This window comes from Narcine bancroftii, chromosome 3 (assembly GCF_036971445.1).
Source record: "Narcine bancroftii isolate sNarBan1 chromosome 3, sNarBan1.hap1, whole genome shotgun sequence".
Classification (NCBI taxonomy): Eukaryota; Metazoa; Chordata; class Chondrichthyes; order Torpediniformes; family Narcinidae; genus Narcine; species Narcine bancroftii.
Genome location: NC_091471.1, coordinates 344,985,395 through 345,008,369, shown reverse-complemented (window position 1 = coordinate 345,008,369; position 22,975 = coordinate 344,985,395). Strand labels below are relative to the sequence as shown.

The 22,975-nt window shown below is 40.9% G+C and overlaps 1 long non-coding RNA gene across 1 annotated transcript in view; it reads right to left on the bottom strand.

Moving 5' to 3' along the window:
- Nucleotides 1-788: 788 nt before the first annotated feature.
- Nucleotides 789-22,975, bottom strand: part of LOC138759335 (uncharacterized) — a 35,555-nt gene continuing 13,368 nt past the window's right edge. Inside the window, exons 3-4 of the long non-coding RNA XR_011354787.1 lie at nt 2,724-2,796; nt 789-1,224 (exon numbers count right to left, since the gene is read on the bottom strand). This is a non-coding gene — a long non-coding RNA (uncharacterized lncRNA). The remainder of the gene's footprint in view (nt 1,225-2,723; nt 2,797-22,975) is intronic.

Sequence of the window (22,975 nt, the reverse complement as noted above, 5' to 3'; positions counted from 1 at the left end):
GTGAGTGCCAGATGCCACAAATTTTATGTAACTGGATTTTGTGAATGAATACTTTCGGCCATGCCATTATCCAAGTTGGCAAAGAACCAGAAGCTGCCACGTGGGAACCCCAGGTATTTGTCTTGGCCGAAGTGTTGTTAAGGGGGGGACATATTCTACTAAGAAATGGATGGAAGAACAGGGAAGGCACAAGTGGTTGCTGCTTTTACTGTAAACAGTCTTTGATTTAAGCCAGATGAAATTGAATGGAAGTGCGGAAAGGAGGTAATTCCTTCATTGTGCTTGGGAAAGAGTTGTTTGTCCTACATTGTTCTTGGTAAAGAGACATACAGCAGATATCTAGCATTATTTCCTTTACTTGCCTGTAAATTGATAGCACAGCACTAAACATGGCCACCAAGTTTCTTCTTTGTAGTAGCATGACGCAGACTGTGTGTTAAAATGGGAATTTTGGCTTCTTCAGGAGGTATTCAGGGTACACAGCCCAGTCCCCATCAAGGGTTCAATAGTGGAGAGGGCCAAGAACTTCAAATTCCTGGGTGACAACATCACCGAGGATCTGTCCTGGAGCCTCCCATGTTGATGCAATCACAAAGAAGACTCGCTAGCGGCTATACTTCATGAGGTGCCTGAGGAGATTCGGTACACCACCGAAGACTCTCGTAAACTTCTACAGATGTAACGTGGAGAGCATTCTGGCTGGTTGCAGCACTGCCTGGTATGGAGGCACCAACTCTCAGGATAAGAATAAACTCTAGAGGGTTGTTAACTCGGCCTGTGACATCATAGGCACTGGACCACTCCACTGAGGACATCTACATGAGATGGTGTCTTAAAAAAGCAGCCTTTATCCTCAAAGACCCCCACCCACCGAGGTCACGCCGCTCTTCACTCTGCTAGCATCAGGGAAGAGGTACAGGAGCCTAAAGTTGAGCACTCAGAGGCACAAGGACAGCTTCTTCCCCTCTGCCATCAGGTTCTTGAATAGTAATTGAATCAAGGACACCGCTTTACTTTTCATGCACTATTATTTACATTTTTTTGTAGTTAAGTTGTAAGCTGGGCATAATATGAATGTTTGCTCTAAGACACTGCTGCAAAGCATCAAATTTCATGACTTGTTGATGACAATACATTCTGATTCTGATTGCCTCTGGCCTAGTAAAATCAGAACTCAAAGTCTTCCTGCGTACATTTATTGAAGGTGGTTCCTGTATATCCAGGCTGCAACAAAGAAAAGAGCAGATGTTCAGTGCTTTGGAAACAGAAATCATGAGTCAAAAAGAAACCCTAAGGCCCATACTGTTATCCTGGAAACCTCTTCTGCTTATGTCTGAACTCACACCAGGTGTGGCTTGCCCTTGCCCCTTCTGTGGCTGCCCATCAGGGTTCCTGGTTAAGCCACCTAAAATTCTAGTCCTTTTTCTTAAATCTTCCTCTCCTTTTATAATATTTTTTATTGTTTTTTACACAAATAAACATATATGTACAAAATATTTATGGAATATTTATGAAATGCACAGTAAAAGCAACCGATTATATGGTTCACCAAAATATAAAGTCACATAAATACAAAAGCACATCTAATAATTTTATCACGGATAGTTGTGTTTCTAAACCCCATCCCTATACTAATGTTTTATGGCTAAAAAAGAAAAAAAAACTTTGTTTCTGGAGTAAAACAGCAAAGTACTGAAATTCAGGATTTATATTATGCTTAGAGGTTGTGAAAATAATTAGGAACGGTCCCCACAATATCTGAAAACTTCTCTTTGAATTATTAATTGAAGAGCGAATCTTTCCTAAATTTAAGCAGGGCATAATGTCCATCAGCCTCTGAGCATGAACGGGCAGGGCAGCATCCTTCCATCTAAACAATGCCGCATGTCTGGACAAAAGAGAAGCAAAAGTGAAATTACAGCATTTGATTGGAATTAAAAGAACACCATCCTCTCTAGTTGTATAGAAAAGAGCAACCAAAGGATTGGGCTCAAGATTTAAATTAAGGATTAAGAAGGAAGTTTGAAACACATCCCTCCAATATTTTTCAAGGCTAGGACACGTTCAGAACATATGGATTAAATAAACCCCTCCTTTATTACATTTATCACGACAAGAATTTACATCTGAATAGATACGAGATCATTTGACTTTGGACATACAACTTTAAATTGTAACAAACAATGACGGGCACATAAGGATGCAATATTAACCAGCTTAAGAAATGAATCCCAAACCTTGTCTGATAGTGAGAGGGTCGGGTGGGGGGAGGGGGTGCTTGGCATGATGGCGTAGGAAGAAGACATGTAATTCCACCTCTCCCCAGTTGGACTAATTAATGCCCGATTTTTTTTAAATTGAAAAATTTTAAAAAGAGTCTCTGATAGTGAAAGGGTTAAAACCTGTTCTCAGGCATTTTTAATTTTAACTCGAGGGGCATGTCTTAAACCTACCAACTTATCATAGATAATAGATGTTAAGCCTTTGCGAGAAAGTTGTAAAGTAAAAAGTTACTGTACTGCACGTCGAAAGAATCAAAGGCTTGTTGATCCAAACCAAGGCTTTTATTAACTAGAAGACTGGAGTGTGTCACATCTAGGTCGACCAGTCCAGAATGATCTGGGTCTGGCTAGGAGCAACCCTTTAAGATCTACACTCTCAGCCAATCACCACCATCCTATACCACAATATATACACATACACATTGTTGATAGAATCCGTACCATCACAGTCACATCAGGTGCCCCAGAGAAATCAGGTATCTGAGATGGAAGAAAATGCCTTATTTTCAAATATCTGGAAAAATAAAAGAGTATTTGGTAAATTGAACTTTTCAAAAAGTTGTTCAAATGACAGAAAACTGTTGTCAATAAAAAGATCTTTGAAATGATCAATACCCAATCTGTGCCATTCATAAAAAGCAAAATCATGTAGATCTCGTCCTTCCTCATCTCAATAATTCCCTTTTGCCCTCAAACTCAGTAATCCTGGCCTCTTGTGCATCCTCTATTTAATTACTTCACTGCTACCCCTCTTGATGATACCTTCTCAGTGAATCGATAAGCCATCTGCTCAACTCGATTAGCTTCAAGTTCTGGTGGCATGAGGTGGAGTAAATGGTGGTGTTGGAAATTGTAGACAACAAGCATTGAGTATATGTTTACATTTACTCGTTATTCCATTCAAGATGTCCTTTTTTTTTCATTGCTTCTCTTTCACATACTCTGCTCTACCTGACATTTTGAAAGCTTTACATGCAACTTGCGAAGCAGGCTCATAATTTCTATCTCTCTTTATTTCCTTGATCTCTCTATCTTGCTCTCTATTGTACGTACTCAATATTTTTAATTTCCAGGAAACTCATCTGCAAGAGGCTATTGTAGTCAGAGTTGACCTATTAGCCTGAGATATAGTTCAGATAACAGGGTAAGGCTGCAATGCTGTTCAGACCACGTTGCCCAGACAGTCACTCTAGATTGGGGAAAAATAAAATATCATGGACCAAATGTAATAAGTGTAATCAAAATCACATCAAAAGGATGTTTTATAGAAATTGTCTCTCATTCAGTACATGCAATATGAAGCTTAGGCATCAAAAGATGCTTGAAATTCAAGATAGTTCTCAGAGATCATGAAGTACCTGACATTTCAATATAGAACAATAGGGACAGAGTGGAACTGGGCATTCTGAGTTCCTCTCCACTCCATACATTATCCCTCTGTAAGGATATATTTTATTATTCAACTTGCTGTCCCTTGTCCCCGGCACAACCTTCTCAAAATGAATTAGAGATGAGTAATAAATGATGTCTTTGCCAGTAGCACCTTGATTCTCAAAATGAATAAAATAAAATAAATTCACATGTGCATTAGCCTCCATTTCCTAAATGCTCAAGACTTTATATCCACAGCTGGTCAGATCTTGATTCAGTGTCTCCCATTTTATCAGCTTGAACCTCTGTAAGCCATCCCTCCCCAGCACTTCCTGCTTTCCTGGTCCATCCATTTTCATAATCTCTCCATTTCATCCTATCCTTAATTACAGGCCTCACATCTCCACTACTTGTGTCCTACTCAAACTCGACCATCAACCTCCCATCAACAATTCTTTACCTTATACAGTAAAACCCCTGGTATCGGATGCCTATTGGGATTAGTAGATGCCAGATAAGTGAATTTTTTGGTTGCTTGAGATTTGCATGCTGCGTGATTGGTGAACCAATGGTGAGGTGCGCCAGTTTTAAACTTCCATATTTTTGACCTATATATTTTTCTCAATTCTTTTCTGCCGGTTGTTTGAGGCTGCCGGTTGTTTGAGGCTGCTGGTTGCTCGAATTCCAGCTAACAGGGGTTTTACTGTATTTTAAAGCAAGAAAGGCCTATCATCCTCTTCCCATCTCAATGGCACCTGAGTACCTCATCCGACTCAATCCTCTCCTTAGCCTCACCCCACTCTGCCATTCCCTCTCTTCTAGAGCCTTTTACCACAATAATTCTTCCCTTTTCCAAAGCCTCTCACTCTCCTCTCTTTAAAAATACATATTCCCACCCTTGCCCTTTCTCCACAGAGGCAAGTTGGTGCATATCCTCATGAATTGCTTGCTCTGAGTTGTAATAAGTTGCTTAAACTAAAGAGGTGCAGAATCAGCATGGGACTACTGTGATACCAACACAGGAACTAATATGTGGTAGATTACAAGGATCTGCAGAGATTAATTTTATACATATGCATGTTATCACAAAAATTATGTGAAAGACTGCTGGAAGGACACTTTCAAGGATGATAGTGGATCTTTAGAGAAGGTGGTATCCCAGAATGGGAAGAAGTGGGAGAGCAAATCTTGTAGCTAAAGAGGATTCATTAATGACAGTGTGAAATAGTATTCTCTGAATTCCCCGATGTTACTTACTTTTTACCATGACGAGGTAGAAGGGAGAAAAGGTTACGCAAGAGATATAGGAGCAAGGAGATAAATAAATGAACTGAGCTACCCACAAATTGAAGTTGTCCTGGTACATATTGCAAAACTAATGCCTGATCCTTCACTACTGGATGCTCTCAGTGACTGATGGTTTCAGGCACTATTGCACAAATGGCAATGTAGGGAAGAGGAAAACTGAAGGGTAAAAAGAAATCAAAATTGCACAAGAGAAAAAAGAATTTTGGGAGTGGAAGATTACAGGCCAAATGGTGGTTTAAAAAAAATATTTTAACCAACACAATGAATGTAAAGACGAAATTGTGGAGCAGATTCCATTTTGCGACTTTGGTACCATCAGCTGCACCTACAAACTCATGCACTCCCAGGGCTTTCTGCATGTTGCAGTTTTTAAATAATAGTTTGATCTCCTGTATTTTTCTTTCCAAAGTGAATAACCTCACATTTATCAACATTGTACTCAATCTGCCAAATCCATTCCCATTCAATTAACTTATCTCTATCTCTCTGCAATTTCTTTGTATCCTTTGCACAGTTTACTTTTCCACTCAAATATTTCATACCATGAGATTAGAGAATGTAGTGGTTTCCATTTCTGTTGTTAAATATAGTCCACTGCTTCAATGGGTCCAACTCTCTTGAGTTCATCTCATTTAGTGCCATTGCAGAGCTGCACAACACAATGGAATGTGGCATTTGTGTAAGGATACAATGGCGTCACTAGGGTTGGTGTCACCTGCTCTGGTAACTAATGGTGTCACCCCCTCCCCCCCCCCACCCCAACCACCCCATGGACCTCCTCCTGTACCAGACCATACAGAATGCTTAATGTTTTTTGTACTAATGTTACTTGTAAATTGTAATTCCCGCATATCACTGAACGTAATGGCAATAGTAATGAGATAAACTAGCAAAATTAAAATTACACCTTTAAATTACGATATAACAAACACAGCCTAAATGTATTTACATAGATTCATGTGGTGAAAGTGTAAATTTGGTAAGAAACAAATACTAATTACCACAATATTGCAGCAAAAAGACCAGAAATTTGACAAAAGCAGCGACTAGAAAACACTAGCAGCAATGTAAACTACAGAGGGCGCTTGTCGCGCTTGCAGGCAAAACCACGTGGTTCAATGCATCATTGTAAATGGGTAATAATGACAGCTCTGAAGTAAATTAGTGTAGAGTTTTAGCCTTGTAGGTGTATTAATAGATGTAAGCTGGGCTTACAAAAAATTGTTTTTTTTGTTGTCAAAACTAACTACAGGGATAGTTTTATATACAAAAAATTAAAAATTTCTGCTGAAATTTTGCACAAAAATTTTATAGATTGTCCATTTGGTGTCACCCCCTCTGATGGCATCACCCGGTGTGGTCTGCAGCCCCGCTAGTGACGCCAGTGTAAGGATAGAACTCTGACCTCAAAGGAACCTTGAGATGATTGCTCCAACCAATATTCTCATGGGCAGTGGTGGACATTGTAACGAGGATGATTTTAAGTCAGCTTTTTTCTTTTATACAACATGTTGCACTGAAATAACCACATAGTGTGGGCATGAAACATGCATTTTTCCTACGATATTTAATTTTTTACGAACAGTGACTAACCATAAACAGACTAACATTGGTGTAATGCTGAGGTGTCAGCTTCTCATCTGATGTTGCCTTAGGAATGTTGAAGGAATGGTCACTTGCAGCTTAGGTGATAAAGTTTTTACTTCTGAATTAGAAATATTTTGGTTCAACTTCCACTCCTAAGCCTTTAAACACTCCAAATTAAGCTAACTATTCTGTTCACCAGCAAGAATGGCTCCATCTATCCTCTCAAATGGGTGTAGAACATTCTATTTCTTTGTAGAAGTGTGAACCAATACTTCTCCCTCAGTTGTAGGAACAAAATGACACATATCCATCGTAAAAAATTCAGTCTTACTCTTTATAGTGAGGTAGAAAAGTAAGAACCTGAAACCTAATCTTTTTATTTAAGTTGCCATAGTCATACGGCATGACACCAGCACTTTAGCCCTTTTGTGTTCGTTCTGACTATCAAGCTATATCTACAGCAGACCCATGTGTTCTCATGTTACATCCTTACCTTATCCCTGATCCTCCTGTCTTCCACCTTCAGGGGAAATTTACAGTGACAAAGAACTGATGACCTTGTCCATCTATGGCTATGTGAGGAAATCAGAATATCTGCAGACAACCCACATGGCCACAAAGAAATAACATCCAAAGTCAGGATTGAACTTGGTTTCCCTCAGCCATGAACCAGTCATGTTAACCATTGTGTCACTGTGTATAACATCTTCACTCTTATCAATATTATGGGTCATTTCAATTATTCTTCTTTCAGATCCTGACTTAGCTGATCACCACTATATAAATGTTCCACAAAGAGTAAGTTTAATGAACAATGTTTCTCAATTTCATATGACCAGGTTGGCTCCTCTCCTGACTGAAGCCTATCCTACACAAATCATTGCTGAATGCATGAGTCCCTTTGTAACTCCCATATAATCCTCATTGTCTACTGCTGTGTCCACACGAGCAGCTGGATGGTCAATTTCTGACTGGTGACCTGGGCCCTGCTCTCCTTCTGACTGATATTCGGTGCCATGTGTTTTCAGTGTTATGCAGGCAAATGGAAGTACCTCAGGCAAACAACTTGATTGGCATGGATGAGATGAGCCAAAGGACCTGTTTCCAGGCTGTATAACTCTAATTCTGTCATGTTACCTGGGCTCAGGCTGCATGGTTCCTGTGAATGGTTTGCATTGGCCAAGTTAATGGCCACTGTCCACTTATAAATTAACTTTCAAATCTTTTTAAGCTGCGATTTTATTTGAGGGCAGGAGGATGAAATGGAATTGTCAAGAGGTGAAATTACTGCAAATGTTGAAAATCTGGTAATTAATGCAAGGTGCCTGCTGAACTGCTCTTCCAAACTTTAAACTGTAAATATGCTTCAAAATTGGCTGCAAAGCACTCTGAGATGTGCTTGAAGGGATTTAAAAGGCGATCAATAAATGTAGGCATTTATTGGATCAGAATCTGCTGTGGAAGAGTTTCTGATGGCTGGTTCTGGATTAGTTGAAAATGCTTTCACCTCTGCATTAGTTTTGGATGAAGATCCACTTCTGAAACTTCAACACATAAAATCTATCTTCAGGTGGACTTGTCCTTTGGATTTAAAATGGGGAAGTGAATTGTTGAATGTGCAGGCTGACAATGTTGCTACTGTGTGGAAAGCTCCAGATATTTGAGTTTCCCTGCACATCTGTCCCTTGCCTGAAGTCTCTCTACCATTAAAAAAAAACCCCGAAAAAAACATAAATAATGCAAAACGCCCCTTGTCTCATTGTTACTTCGACAGCAGATCTAACTTGAATGCTTTCTCCTCTCATTTTTTTTAGAGCAAGGTCTGGAGTCTGATGTTTGCTTTTGTTGGCTTATTGGTGTTTTAATGTATGTGTGAACAATTACATTCAAAAGAATAACCTGCAGATGTCTCATCTCCCTCCTTTTCCCTCCATTTTTGCCAAATGTTTGGCAGCAGTGAAAAAAAACAAAAGTGATTTTTTAGATGTGGGGTAATTTGGTGCTGTAGAGCTCGTCGAAAGAATCAAAGACTTGTTGATCCAAACCAGGGCTTTTATTAGCAAAAGACAGGAGCTCTTCACAGGTGGCCAACCAGTCCGGAATGATCCAACCTGGCTAGGGACACAACCCTTTAAGGCCCAGACAGTAGGCGTGGCTTAGCTCTCAGCCAATCGCTGTAAGCACAGTCTAGATACTGTAACTAGATACACTATATACATTGGTGATAGATCTGTACTATCACAGGTGCACAGCTCACGGAGCATTGTTACTTGGATCCCATTACACTGATGGTGGTTCATCAACTATCCGACAAGACGACATTTCTGTTAAATTGTGCTAAAGCAATCTTCACATTTAAAAAGGCAGTTCTCATTCTGAAGAGGCCAGTTGAGGGACAAATGAACTACTTTACAATTACTTGTTTTCAGTTACTCGATGCGCACTGAATGCTGAGATGCTTGATACTTTACATTCAATAAGCAATGGGCCATATTTTGCAGGAAAATGCCAGTAGTTACCTTTGTTATGCAGGCTGATTTTCATCTTTAATGGATCAAGAATTCCAATTCATTTAATCATTTATTTTATTACAATTTAAATATTGCTAATATTGAATTTTTGTTTGGTAGCTGTCCACAGTTTCTGGACGGTGTTGGATGTGAGGCTGTTCCAGCCAAATGGCATTAACATCCGCTTCTCCAGTTTCCATTAAACCTCCTGCTCTCTCTTTCCCTCTCTCTCTCTCTCTCTCTCTCCCTCTCTGACTCCTCTCCTCCAGCTTCCCACCCCTCACTCGACATTCAGTGCTAACCCCTTCCCCTACTCAGCCTTTATTCTCTTCTCCCACCCATATCCATCCATAACCTCTTAGCCTGTACTCCTCCCCTTACCCCTCCTCCTTCCACCTTTTTATTCAGACACCTGCCTGTCTTTTGCTCAAACTTTGATGAAGAGCTCAGGCCTGAAATATTGGTTACCCTTTGGTTCCTATAGATCACTGGTTCTCAACCTTTTTCTTTCCATTCACATATCACTTTAAGTAATCCCTATCCCATCGGTGCTCTGTGATTTGTAAGGGATTGATTAAGGTGGTCTGTGAGTGGGGTGGGATGGGAAGGTTGAGAATCACTGTTCTAGACTCAATTGATACTGAAATATTTTGCGTGAGAAAAATTGTCACTGGCCCATTTCCTTTGGAGTTATGAAACTGTGCACATAACGAGTCAATTAGGGACGATTAAATCATTGGTTTTCAAACTTTTTCTTTCCACCCACGTACCACCTTAAGCAATCCCTTAGTAATCACAGAGCACCAATGGCATAGGGAATACTTTTTGGTGATACAACCACCAACCTACTTCAGGGGGCAATCTCTGTACCTGCAGAAAGACCACCTAAGGGGCTGACTCCACCTGGCCGGCTGTCAAGCAGCCGACCTGAATATAGACCTGAGCTGGCCCCTCCTGAGCCAGTCACAGAGGAAGCCATCAAGGCATGAATGGGAGGTCAGACTTTTACTGGAATAAAGCCTGTTGTACAGTCTTTTGAGCTTTGTGCTTGCCTGCTGCCACTGCAGAGCAGTGGTACTTAAAGTGGTATGTGAGTGGAAAGCAAAAGGTTGAGAACTGCTGCTATAGATGATGCATGACCTGCTGAATTGCTTCACCACTTTTCTGCATGGCGTATTTATTTATTACATTAGTGGCAGCTCGGACACTATGCAGGTTCTCGCCTCTCACTTCTGAGACTTTCTAGGGCATATGATTGGGTCATGAGTGTTAAGAGTGGGCAATGGGTTTTGACTCACTTCAGAATAAGGGGCAGGCAATAACTGTGAAATAAGCCCATATTTTTTACTTGTGCCACTTGTGTATGTGTAGTAAACACAATTTATGGCAGACATGATTCTGCCTCAAAGCTAGATATCAAATATTAGAACAGATAAACACTATGAAATCCCTGGATAAGAATGTAAACAATGTTTTTGTACAATGCAAGTTGATAAAGGAACTGTTATTTTATAAGAAACAGAAACAACATATTTTGTCAGTAATGTTCAGATGTACACACAACTTGTAATAGTTGACTAATCTTGGAGCCACTGCACAACCAGTGTCAAAGGTTTTTTTTCGCCCATTTTGTTCCCCAACCACATCCTCACAACAAAACAACATACTTCAACATGATGGATACTCCTGTACAGCCTCAAAACTGAGGAGTTGATCTGGGAGCTCCCACTAAGGAATGAGAACAAGCTAACTTTGAGTTCAACCTAGACTCAGTAGTGAGTGAGAGCTGTTCAATAAGATTCAGTTTCTTGTTTTTCACTAATAATTTGATCCCATTAAATATGGCATTTTTTCCATTAAGAAATAGTCTTCAAATTCCAGGCTAACAGAGAAGGTTCATGGGTCAATAGTGCAGATAGGTCTGAGAACCTTTCGGAATTACGCGATCAGTGTGACTGTTGGCATACATGGAAGAGAGCTCCATGCCCAATGAATGTCAAGAAAATATATGACGCGGCTTGATGATGGAGGATATACCAGATAAGGTCCATCTGCAAGATGAAACTTATTGAGTTTGCGAATAAATTGAGGGAAAGGAACCAGCCAGGTGGTCTATCTGTAAATTGAATGGGTTGACTGGAAAATGTCCTCTAAAATGGCCCGGCTTACTGAGAGATGAGGAACAAAGTGCTGGTTGTGCAAATGGCTGTCATGTTCTATGCATGAATAAAGTAAAGAATGGTGTTGCCATTAGGAATCTACCACTTCAAGTTTGAATTAAAGACTTAGGACCAGCTCCCAACTGTTTGATAGGGAAACACTGATTATCAATAACACACAAGTCCAAGACAAGCTTAAGGTTGATGCAAATCCAAATCCCCTCCTTCTTCAGTGCTGAGCCAAGTTTTAGAGCAGGGGTGTGCTGAGGGACAGACTGCCCTTCATGCCCACTAGAGAGGGCTGGTGTCGAAACACTGAGACCATTCATTGAAGGTGATTACTGATCCTGTGGAAAAATGTAAATACAAGCTTATATCTGAATTTATAATTATTTCTAATATCTTAATCCACATTTTTTCAAATAGAATAATGCTTTTTAGTATCTTTTAAAATCCTTTCTAAATAAGTTGGACTAGAGCTATTTAAAAACTGTTTCAAGGCCTTTAGGCAACAATAATCTGCCAATCTGCAACCATTCCAGGGCTGGGTCCTCAGCAGTAAGGCACTTCTGATCTCTTGCTCAGACCCCAGGGACAGCCTGCCAGGGCAGCCTTCTAACCAGGAGAGGAAGATTGGCAAATGCGATGCAAATCTGGCCTATGGACAATGGCGTAGCTTGGGTGGGGTGCAGGGGGAGTGACGGCTCCCCCCAAGTACATCTTACAAAAGTGGTGCCTTTTTTTTCCCTCAGGTCTGATGCCACTGACACCATCCCCACCCCACTCCACTTCCATGGCGACACCACCACCCCCACCGCCCCGCCCCAACTGTGGTTCAATGCCACTGAAAAACCAGTGCAGCCCACCATTCAGCCATTGACTCACCATCTAGTACGTGTTATGGTGCCTTTTTTATGTGCTCGCTCTCCCCCTTACTTTAGAGACTGATCCAGCATAAAAACAATCATCTGAGGGAAGGTTGAGCACCATCAATGAGTGGATCAAGTCTCAGATTCTGACCCGAAATGTTAACGATTCTTTACTCTCACTGATCCTGTTTGACCTTCTGAGTTCTTCCAGCACTTTGGCTTTTGCTCCAGATCCCACTATCTGCAGTATCCTGTGTGTCGCTGGACAAGCATAATCCAGCCCAGTGAGTCTGCCCATATGAAATTTCCCATCCAGTCAGAATGATCCTTTGAAGCTTTTTGGTTTTTCAGGTTTTAAAGCTGGTGATTTCACTTTCCAGGCATCATTTGGCAGAAGACAGATGTCATCCAACAGGTCAGACAGGAAACTTCTCCGAACAAAGTATGATCCATGTGCTTTCTTCTTGAAGGTCATCGGATCAGGTAGGTCAATCAAGGTTAGCCCTTCCGCAGGTAAGCACACACTGTGGTGCACTGTTAGCCAGAATCAGGCACACACCAGGTAAAGACTGTACAACAGGCTTTAATCCACAAAGACTTCCACAGAGCCAGGCTGGCTGTAGCTGCAGTAACTCTGAGTGAGCTTCGGGAGGCCGGTGCAGGCTTATATCCCGGAGGGTGATTGACACCCGACCAGGTGGGGCTTGATCCCTTCAGGCCGACTGATTGACAGCCGGACAGGTGTTGTCCTGTCCACTTACACTCCTGCAGGTACAGACGTTGCCCCCTGCAGTAGACCACCACACACACCTTGCTATTGGCTCCCTTGAAAGTATACACACTTGTGGTGAAAGGCATTTGCATAGGTGTATGGACTGGCCAGTCCAAACCTACCTGACCTTCCCTAACCCCTCCCTTGGCTCCACCCCAGATTCCCCAAAAAAGGCTGGCTTGCTCGGTCTTTCCCCCTCTTGCTTCTGAACCTGGAACCTGGACAAGTAGTGTATCAGTAATGCTCAGGTTTTTAGTAATTAAAGCCATTTTATCGCTCCATCATGTCGATGTGAATTATTGTGCGCTCCACAACAATTTGCCACAGTCTGCTTTAATTACCTTCCCTATTTTGGGCCTACCTGAGCCAGCCCCTCCAGCTGGCTGCAGTAAAAAATCCACCTCATAGAGCAGCTGTGTCTCTTTTTTCTCTGAAAACAAACCCAGCTCCGCTACGGGTGGTTAGCTGTGAGCAACACTGTAGAGTCAATTGTAAGGTGTGTGCCACTACAAGGTGGGGTGGGGGGGGAAGCTATAGTTGGTGCATGCCCGTAGGACTGTTGTAATTTATCCTTTATTGTAACCTTGTGACATATTTGGAATCTATTATGGTGACCTCCTTGCTGGTTACTAAGATGTGGCGGGTATCATTTTATATGGTCTTTTTACTCCATCTGTAGTGTCTCTTGGTTGTTTAGGTGTGTACGTGTCTGTACGTACTTGTGTAAGACCCCTGTTGCAACTTCCCCCGCTCATTAATAAAGACTTTGTTTGTTCCGACATGTTACTTCTCAGACCTGCCAAACATTTTACTCACATCACACCAGCTTCATATCAATAACAACCATTAAAACACATGAATATTTAGGTATGGAGGGCAAGTAAACAGATGTAAACTACCTCTCAAGAGTGTTGAACTTTCTATGTTCCTACATGGAATTTGCTTGAAGTCTTCTCCCATCCAGGTTACCGGGGAGCTGCCCAAGCCTTCAGCTAGTGGGTGCAGGACTCCAGAAATAATGGACTTCTTGCCATCCTCCTGAAATCCACTTGAAGACATCTGTGCCCTTCCTTCCCGACAGCCGATTAGGTTGAAAGAGGCAAAATCATGAAAATAAAGGTGGTGAAGGTGAGAAGAGTCAGACGATTATTTGTGTTGGAGAAGGGGACAATTTAAAATCATCTGCTCCTCGTGGCCCAGAACCAGTTAAGTAGAAAACTCAGCTCATGAACCAGATGTCTTTGCCTCCTGACACAGCTGGAATTCCAAAGTGCTGGAATACAGCTCCCACATGTTAAGGCTAAGAATCCAGTTACATTTAATATTGTATTGTAGCGGCCATGTAGCAGACTGAACGAGCTTGCAGTGCAGTGTCATGGTTCTGCGGGCTGCGGAACGAATAAACTAACAGGTGAATGTTCACCTAACAGAGCGGTACTGCATGCTGGAGAACGGCGCGTTGTCCTGCTGAGTATCCTGCTGGCAGGCGCAGGACACTCACAAATTTAAACCTGCCGGTCCCGTGGATCAAAAGCATTCCGATAGCAATGTCCCACGTTGACCCGTCGAGCCCAGGACATGCGGGATATAAAAGAACATTGTAAAACCTGAATAAAGTCAGTCTTGAGTTGACTAATCTACAGTAGTAGCCGCTACAGCATCTAATTTTCTCCAAGCTTAAGTAGGACATTACATCATGTAACCACTGTGTATGAGTAGATGGCGAGTCACTTCAATAAAATTGCTCGTCTGGCTATCAACATGATAAAAGCTGAAACTTTCTCCTGAGATGCAGACAGAAGTATATCCAGTTCATGAGAAAAAAAAACAAATTAGAGGGCACGGTTCTATTTTAATCTTAAAGATCATAGATACAGTTTGAAAAATTTTCCCCCAAAATCTTCCTAAACTGGGGCATTCTGAAAACATATGGATCAAAGAAGCTTCTCAGATAATGGATCAACATCTGTATAAAAATGAGATAATTTAAGATTGGATATATGTATTTATGGACCTTGCACAAAATGAGGAAACATTAATCAAACTGAGAATGGAGTACCAAACTCCATCTGAAAACGTTATGTTCAAATCTCAGTCCCAATAATTTTTAATCCCTGCCATTGAGGCTGATCTTATGTCATTACAAATAGATGATATTAAGCCCCTGTGAATGAAGTTAAAGAATAAATCAAGAATATTAGAATTTGAGGTTTGAGGAAAATCAGAAAGTTTGGACTGAATAAAATCCTAACTTGTAAATGTCTAAAAAATATTAAAGATAGGAAGGCTTAATTAGAAAAGATGTGGGGCCCATTCATAGAAGATTTATTATGAATGGAATGTGTAAGAAGTTTGGATGCTCCGGTGATTCTCTATCTAGTTTCTGAAGGTCAGGATTCAATCCATATTTTTACATCCTTTTGTTACAAGGAAACTTTGATTAGAGGGAGGGGATAGATTAGATTTAGCTTTAGGTTTTTCTGGGTTTTTTTCTTTTTTAGATTAACTTGTTAATATGGGTTTAATTATGGCGGTCAGATCATATCATTAAATTAGACAGAATTTCTTTCTTCTTTGGCTTGGCTTCGTGGACGAAGATTTATGGAGGGGGTAAATGTCCACGTCAGCTGCAGGCTCGTTTGTGGCTGACAAGTCCGATGCGGGACAGGCAGACACGGTTGCAGCGGTTGCAGGGGAAAATTTGTTGGTTGGGGTTGGGTGTTGGGTTTTTCCTCCTTTGTCTTTTGTCATTGAGATGGGCTCTACGGTCTTCTTCAAAGGAGGTTGCTGCCCGCCGAACTGTGAGGCACCAAGATGCACGGTTTGAGGCGATATCAGCCCACTGGCGGTGGTCAATGTGGCAGGCACCAAGAGATTTCTTTAGGCAGTCCTTGTACCTCTTCTTTGGTGCACCTCTGACACGATAGCCAGTGGAGAGCTCGCCATATAACATGATGTTGGGAAGGCGATGGTCCTCCATTCTGGAGACGTGACCTACCCAGCGCAGTTGGATCTTCAACAGCGTGGATTCGATGCTGTCGGCCTCTGCCATCTCGAGTACTTCGATGTTAGGGATGAAGTCGCTCCAATGAATGTTGAGGATGGAGCAGAGACAACGCTGGTGGAAGCGTTCTAGGAGCCGTAAGTGATGCTGGTAGAGGACCCATGATTCGGAGCCGAACAGGAGTGTGGGTATGACAACGGCTCTGTATACGCTTATCTTTGTGAGGTTTTTCAGTTGGTTGTTTTTCCAGACTCTTTTGTGTAGTCTTCCAAAGGCGCTATTTGCCTTGGCGAGTCTGTTGTCTATCTTGTTTACTTGGTTTCTATCCAGAATTCTATTTAAGAAGTATCATTAAATAAACAAATATGGATAGGTTTTTTGATGTACGTTTGCTTATTTGTGATATGTACATGTCATGACGTTTGTTTGATTAGAGGATTATATGTTAAACTCAATAAAAATATTTTAAAAAGAAAGAATCCAGTTACAAATGTAATAATATTAAAACAATTTCTGGGGCCCGCCCCCACCCCCCCCCCCCACTCCTCCCATTGCCTCCTGCTACTGAGTTAATGGCCCACCCCCATTAAAAGTGAAATTGATTTTGGTCAGATCTGGGATTTATTTAATTGTTAATCACTTTACCACCCTCCCATTGGGTTGGAAAGTGGCGGAACACCGATTTTACATCACGAGACATCTGCCTGCTTAAACTATTGATTTCAAGCTCATGGGGTCAAATTCAGGACCTTATCGAAACATAAATCACCTCCTAAGTTTCTCAATGTCCAAAGTTGTTTCACTTTGCTAAAGGACTCTACCTTTGGTTTTGCTGATTAATGAACTGAATCTGGTATTTTTTTTTCCTCTCTCAGTGAGTGCCATAACTTGTACAGCACGTGTTATCATTAAACATGCAGAAATAAGTACAACAAGAAATGTATTTAGGTAAGAAATCTATTCCAGCCTTGAAGCAACTGAGACGGCTTTATTCATAATGGTCTAAAGAAAAATTAAAGCGAATGCATCAGTAATTTAAAATGTTAGGCTGAGGCTTTATATCAGAAGGCCAAATGCTCGAGGTTCATTATGACTTATTTTTATACCTTCCTTATAAATGAATACCTATTGAAATGAGAAAGTAAATGTCTTTTCAAAAAAAGGTCTGCCAACATTTGATGCACTTAAGATTAAGTTTTCTCTGACCTATCTCGTTCAATTCTGAATTAGCTGGTAAAGTTCTTTGAAAATTAAACATACTTTGCATTTAAGGATTTCTCTTTGTAACACGCTTAGCACCTGCGATTCATGTACCACCAGTCTTTCATGTGTAAAATGGCCACCAAGTTCCACCATGCCGTGTATGAATCATACATTACTGTCCATGTAAAGTGCCACCTCCCATATCGCCATAGTGAAACACCTGTTGGGTATTTTGCAAATCCAAATGAGGGACCTAATGTAAAAGTAAGGCATTCTCTGCTCGACTGGCCTCCCAGATTTGAATTGCTAGGTTTAACAGTGTTAAATCTACACCTTTCTACTTCGGCACTCATGAAACTGCAATTCACGCGATGAGAATTTAAAATGCACAGATTTGAACAGGAAGCAAATACAGCAGGAGTGCTTCTCCAAACTTTTTTTTTAATTAATTTTTCAGGATCCAAGTGTTGCAGGTAAGACAAATGCTTATTATTCATCCCAAATCACCTTTGAGAAGGTGGAGGTGAACTGTCCTCTTGAATCACCTTGCATTACATTTGGTGAGCACAGGCTTTTGACACCAACTGCTGGCCACACCTATGATCACTTTCTCTATCCAAAATAAGCTGTCTATTTCATGACAGTGGCCAGTAACAGGTGAGGTGTGGGAATTCCTTCCCCACCTGACAGGAGGGTGAGGGCCCATGCACCTGTTTTCATTGATGTGTCAGTGGTGGACAGGGTTCAAGTTCCTGAGAGTCCACATATCAGATTCAGCACACCATTTTTTTTTACACACAGTTGCTGCATTCCATAAAATTATTCCATTGTAATATTTAGTTGGGGGTCAGACTTCCACGTGACCACTACACACTTCCTGGCTACGGCCAAGGCGACCTTCACAAACTGAATTTGGTATTTGGACAGTCTAAAACACATGTCCATAATGTTTCCCAGAAGATACAGTTCCAGATCTTGTGGAAAATCCATCTTTGTAATTTTTTTCAGAATGTCCTCCAGGTCCTCCCAAAAGGATCTCACCTTTGTACACAGCCAGGTTGAATGGATAAAGGTTCCAATCCTCTCACCACGCCTAAAGCACATTTCTGAGATTTCTGGTTTAGTTTATGTAGTTTTTAAGGTTTTGTACCGTTTTGAGTTAAAATGTTGAACAATGAATTTTCTGATATCCCACTCGAAGGAGCATTTCATTTTCTTTAAAATTCTTCTCATTTTTTTTGTCATCAGTGGGTTTTTCCACGTAGCACTGAGCAGGGCTGCAATACTGCTTTTGGAAGAGTATGGGGCATGATTCAGTGTATCGCCACACTGTGGTATAATATATAACAGCAGCAGTGGCTGACTCCAGTCCTTACCATATATAAAATGAAGTGAACTTCTGCCTTGTGCTCAGAAAACTAACAACAATGTGGAGACAAAGAAATAACTTAAACAAAAGTCTGAAGATTCTGTGATTGTAGTAAAAACACAAAAATGTTGGAGGAACTCAGCCAGTCTTGCAGCATCCATAGAAGGTAAGGATATATTACCAATGTTGTGGGCCTGAGACCTTCAAGGAATAAGCAAAAGACTGGAATAAAAGCGAATGGAGCAGGAGTTAATGCAGTGTTGGTGTCTGAGATCTTGGTTGGGGGCCGAGCTGGGAGACCTGGAACCAGAGCTGAAATCCATGTGGGAATGGAGGGAAGTAAGAAGGACACATGGCTGTGGAAGCAGGTTTGGGAGTGAACGTGGTTGTAGAGATCTAGAATTAACATCTTTTACTGGTGCGGTCTCCTCCCCTGGCCAGTCTTTAATTTTACTCCTTCCTGTCCTTGAAGAAGGGCTTTGGCCTGAACATCGGTAATATATCGTTACCTCCTATGGATGCTTGAGACTGGCTGAGTTCCTCCATCATTTTTGTATGTTTTTAATTAAATACAAGAATTGGGTACAGCAATATAGATCAATAATTCTTGATTGTTATCTCTCTTTGAAGTTGTTAACCTTTGCATTTTTTGCCTGACTCAAACATTTCTGAGAACTGATATATCTGGAATTATTTTTCTATTCAAATTTCAGAAAATAAAGATGCAAGGATTTTTCTCATGATCTGTGAGATAATGTGTCAAACTAATGTCAGCCCAGATGTTGCTTTCCTTCTTCACCAACGTACTGCCATGGATTTTTTCTTTAAGTAGCAAATGTTGAAAATGAGGGTAATAAAAAGGGCATTGCTGTGTTTTATAAGCAGTCATCCTTAACATGAAGCCAAAAGTACCAGTTCCGTACAGAACTCTCATTAGATTTTCAAACAAGTTCCTCTCGAATTAAAGAGGAGAACTCTCTTTTACGTGTCTCTGCTCACACTTCCAGCTTCAAATAAAACACCCAATTGACACTGAACAACGTTGTCCTACCATGAGGAATGCATTAATTTAAAAAGGAACTGTTGGATGAAGGTCTTGTTTGTGTGGGTGTGGCTGAAAACAGGCATCTGGCAAGAAATGAAAGTCCCTTTATTGGTTAGTTAGCAGGAGAAATGTTTGTCTGTGTTAGTCCATTGAACTAAAAATTCCTCAGCTCCTTGGTCCAGTGTGAATAATCATTGCACACTTATCACAACAGGGCTCATTGGCATAAGATTATGTCATATTTCCTTTCAAGAATTGTCAAAAACTCCATAGGAATTGACTTGCAACCTAACGCTGCCCCGAATATGATTTATTGTCAAACTGACACTGGAAGTCAACAGCGCGCATGGAAGAAGATAATATTACGTACTGGGAAAATGACATCAAGTTTAAACTTGTCAATAATTTGACATTACAAGTCCCAATCAAAATTGTACATCCCATAAAATAGGTAACTAGGGACTTTTTATAACCTGGCCCTTCAAAGCCATGAAAATGCTTACATTTAATAACTCTCCCAGTGCACGGTGGATTCAGTGCATAGCATCAACAAAATGTACTGCAGCTATTCATCCTGGTTACTCTGGCAGCATCTTCAAAAAGCAACAACTTCCTCCAAGGGGGATAAGGCCAGCAGGTGCATGGGGACCTGTTCATTTCCCTTTCAAATCACACATTACAATTACTTGTAAATATATCACTGCCCCTTCATTGTTGCTGGGTTGGAATCCTTGAACTCCTGCCCGATGGCACTGTGGGAATGTCTTCACAAGAAGGATTGCATCAGTTCAAGAAGAAAACCCACCACTGCCTTCTCAGGGCCATTTGTTGACAATGCCCAGTCACCAAAAGTGAATGTTAAAAAGAATATGACAGTCTTAAACAATGCAAGAGACTGCTGACCTGCAAACATTGCTGACACATTGTTATTTAATTGTGTTAACAGTAGCCGCTTTCAGGTGGAATCGCCAGGAGAATGTGGCTCCGGAGCCAGCTGCGGGTGTGTGCGAAGTGACATTCAGGTGGCAGTGCTGAAGGCGCTGTTCTGGCACCTGAAAGGTCCGCAGCGGGGAGAAGCGCCACGGAGCCAACACAACTGTGGCCATAGTCCCGCCTACTTTGAGGTGCCTAGGGGGAGCGCTCGGAAGCGGAAAATACACCTACCCAAGGAGGGTTAGGTAAGTACTCCTCGGGTCAGGGTTCTCCAATTTCAGGTGGCAAACCAACAGCTGCATTCAGGTATTTTAGGTCGCTTTACGTTGGGGTATTCTGGCCACCTGAAAGGGGTTAGTGATAGACACCCTGCCTCCACTATAACGCTGAAATTAACAAACAGTTTTCAGTTTGGCTCCTCACATTTGATGTGTTTTAAATATATTTCATCATTTAGGCTGAAGAAGTACATAACCTGCTGCTTGTGGTTGGAACCTCAGGCTAATCACATAAGAACATAAGAAATAGGAGCAGGAATTGGCCATCCGGCCCATTAAGCTTGCTCCACCATTCAATGTGATCATGACTGATCTGTTCATCTCCACCTACCTCCCTTAATTCCTTACTGTGTAAAAATCTAACCAACTTTATCTTAAATGTTTTTACTGAGGTGGCCTCCACTGCTCAATGGGGCAGAGTCACCACCATTTGGGAAAATCATTTCCTCCTTATCTCCATCCTAAATCTACTATTCCTGAATCTTGAGGCTATGTCCCTTAGTTCTGGTCTCCTCCACCAACAGAAACAACTTACCTACCTCTATCTTATCATAATTGTATATCTTTATATACGATCCCCTTTAATTCTTCTAAATTCCAGTAAATACAGTTCCAGATGACTCAATCTCTTCGCATAGGCCAACCCCTTAATCTCGGAATCAACCTAGCCAACCTCCTCTGCACCGCCTCAAAACCGGTACATCCATCTTCACTTCCGCTGCTTGGTGGTTTCTCCGAAGATTCCCTGTCAGTGCATTTAATATGGCCTTCTTCCACATAGTGAATTGAGATCATTCGGAATATGTAGGCTGGAAAGGTGGCAGTGATTTCCAAAAGGGAATTAAATAAATAATTGATCAGGAAACCTATCTAGTGCTGTGAGGAGAACACAAGCAACACACACAAATTCTTCTTTTCTTTCAAGTAGCCAGTGTACGTATGTCTGAAATTTCCCCTTGGTGCACTGTAACATGTGGTGAATCTTCACAGGACATAGTCTCAAAGGGATTTGATGAGAATACTTCTACCTCTCCATATTCGGAGGTCCAGCTGTCTTCATAGGCAAGCCCAGTTTTAATTTGTGAGGAAGCTAATCTTGCCCATGTCTGTATGAGTAAATGGGCACCTTATATGAAATTCTAAATGGACAAGAAAACAAAATATAAGGAACGTGTGAATGTTTCACTTTGATAGTTGCCATCGACTGTGATCCACATATTTGCTTGTTTATTGGAATTCATAAGTACGTCACCTGCAACTACATGCCTATTTGGTCGGAAATCATGGGAAATACAATCTTAATAAGGGCATAGCTATAGAACATCCGCTCAGGCGTTATCATTTCCACTAATCAGGAGGTCGAGCATTAAAAAACTGCGTATTCAAATATCCTCGGCAGCAAGTTAACACGAAGGAAGTTAAAATAAAAACACAATCTTCCGTCCACAATTTTGTCCAAAAAGTAATTTAGTTACAAGCTCCTCGTTTGTCTCAGAAATGTATTATATTGTCAATAGTTTTCCTGTTCTTTGAATAATTGGTTTGCTAGGTAATTAGTGCAATAGTTTTCCATTGCTTTTATATCCACCTACAGATTTGAACTGATCAATTTAAGAAGTTGAAGTTACTCATTTTCTCACAATATCTTTTTTTGCACAGCAGCTTAAGTAAATCACCCAATTATATAATTCCAGCTCATGTGCCAAATTTTTTTTAAAGGTGACAGGAAGTAAATTAGTAAAAATGAAAAATATGGATCATAAAATAAAAATCATGTGGAAACATTTATACATTTTGGAAGTCATTATTTTCGGAGAACCTTGTGCGATCACCATGTAAGTGGTTTTAAGGCAAAAGGAAATCACAGACATTCATTACTGTTATTGTTTTACTGTTAAAGGTGACAAGATATTTCAAAATATTAACCTTCTGAATGAATCAATTGCCATTGTTTCACTATGGGTCACTAATACGAAAGTCCACCTTTGGACTGATAACATGTTGTTTAATTGATAAGAAACACAATATAAATTTTTGGTGACGTGGATGAAGTGGAATACCTCCCTTTGGCTGTAGTCATACTGTGCACAAAGGATAATGGTGGAGCTCTTCAATGTTAATGATCGAATTCCAGTCCAACATGATCATTGCTTGAATTCCTCTGGATAGTTTCCTGGGCCGCATCATCTTCTACTGTTCCAACCAAGACCTTCCACTCATGGTGAGGTCAGAATTATTATTTTTTAATTTTTTTCATAACTTTATTTATTCATTTGACAGTTATT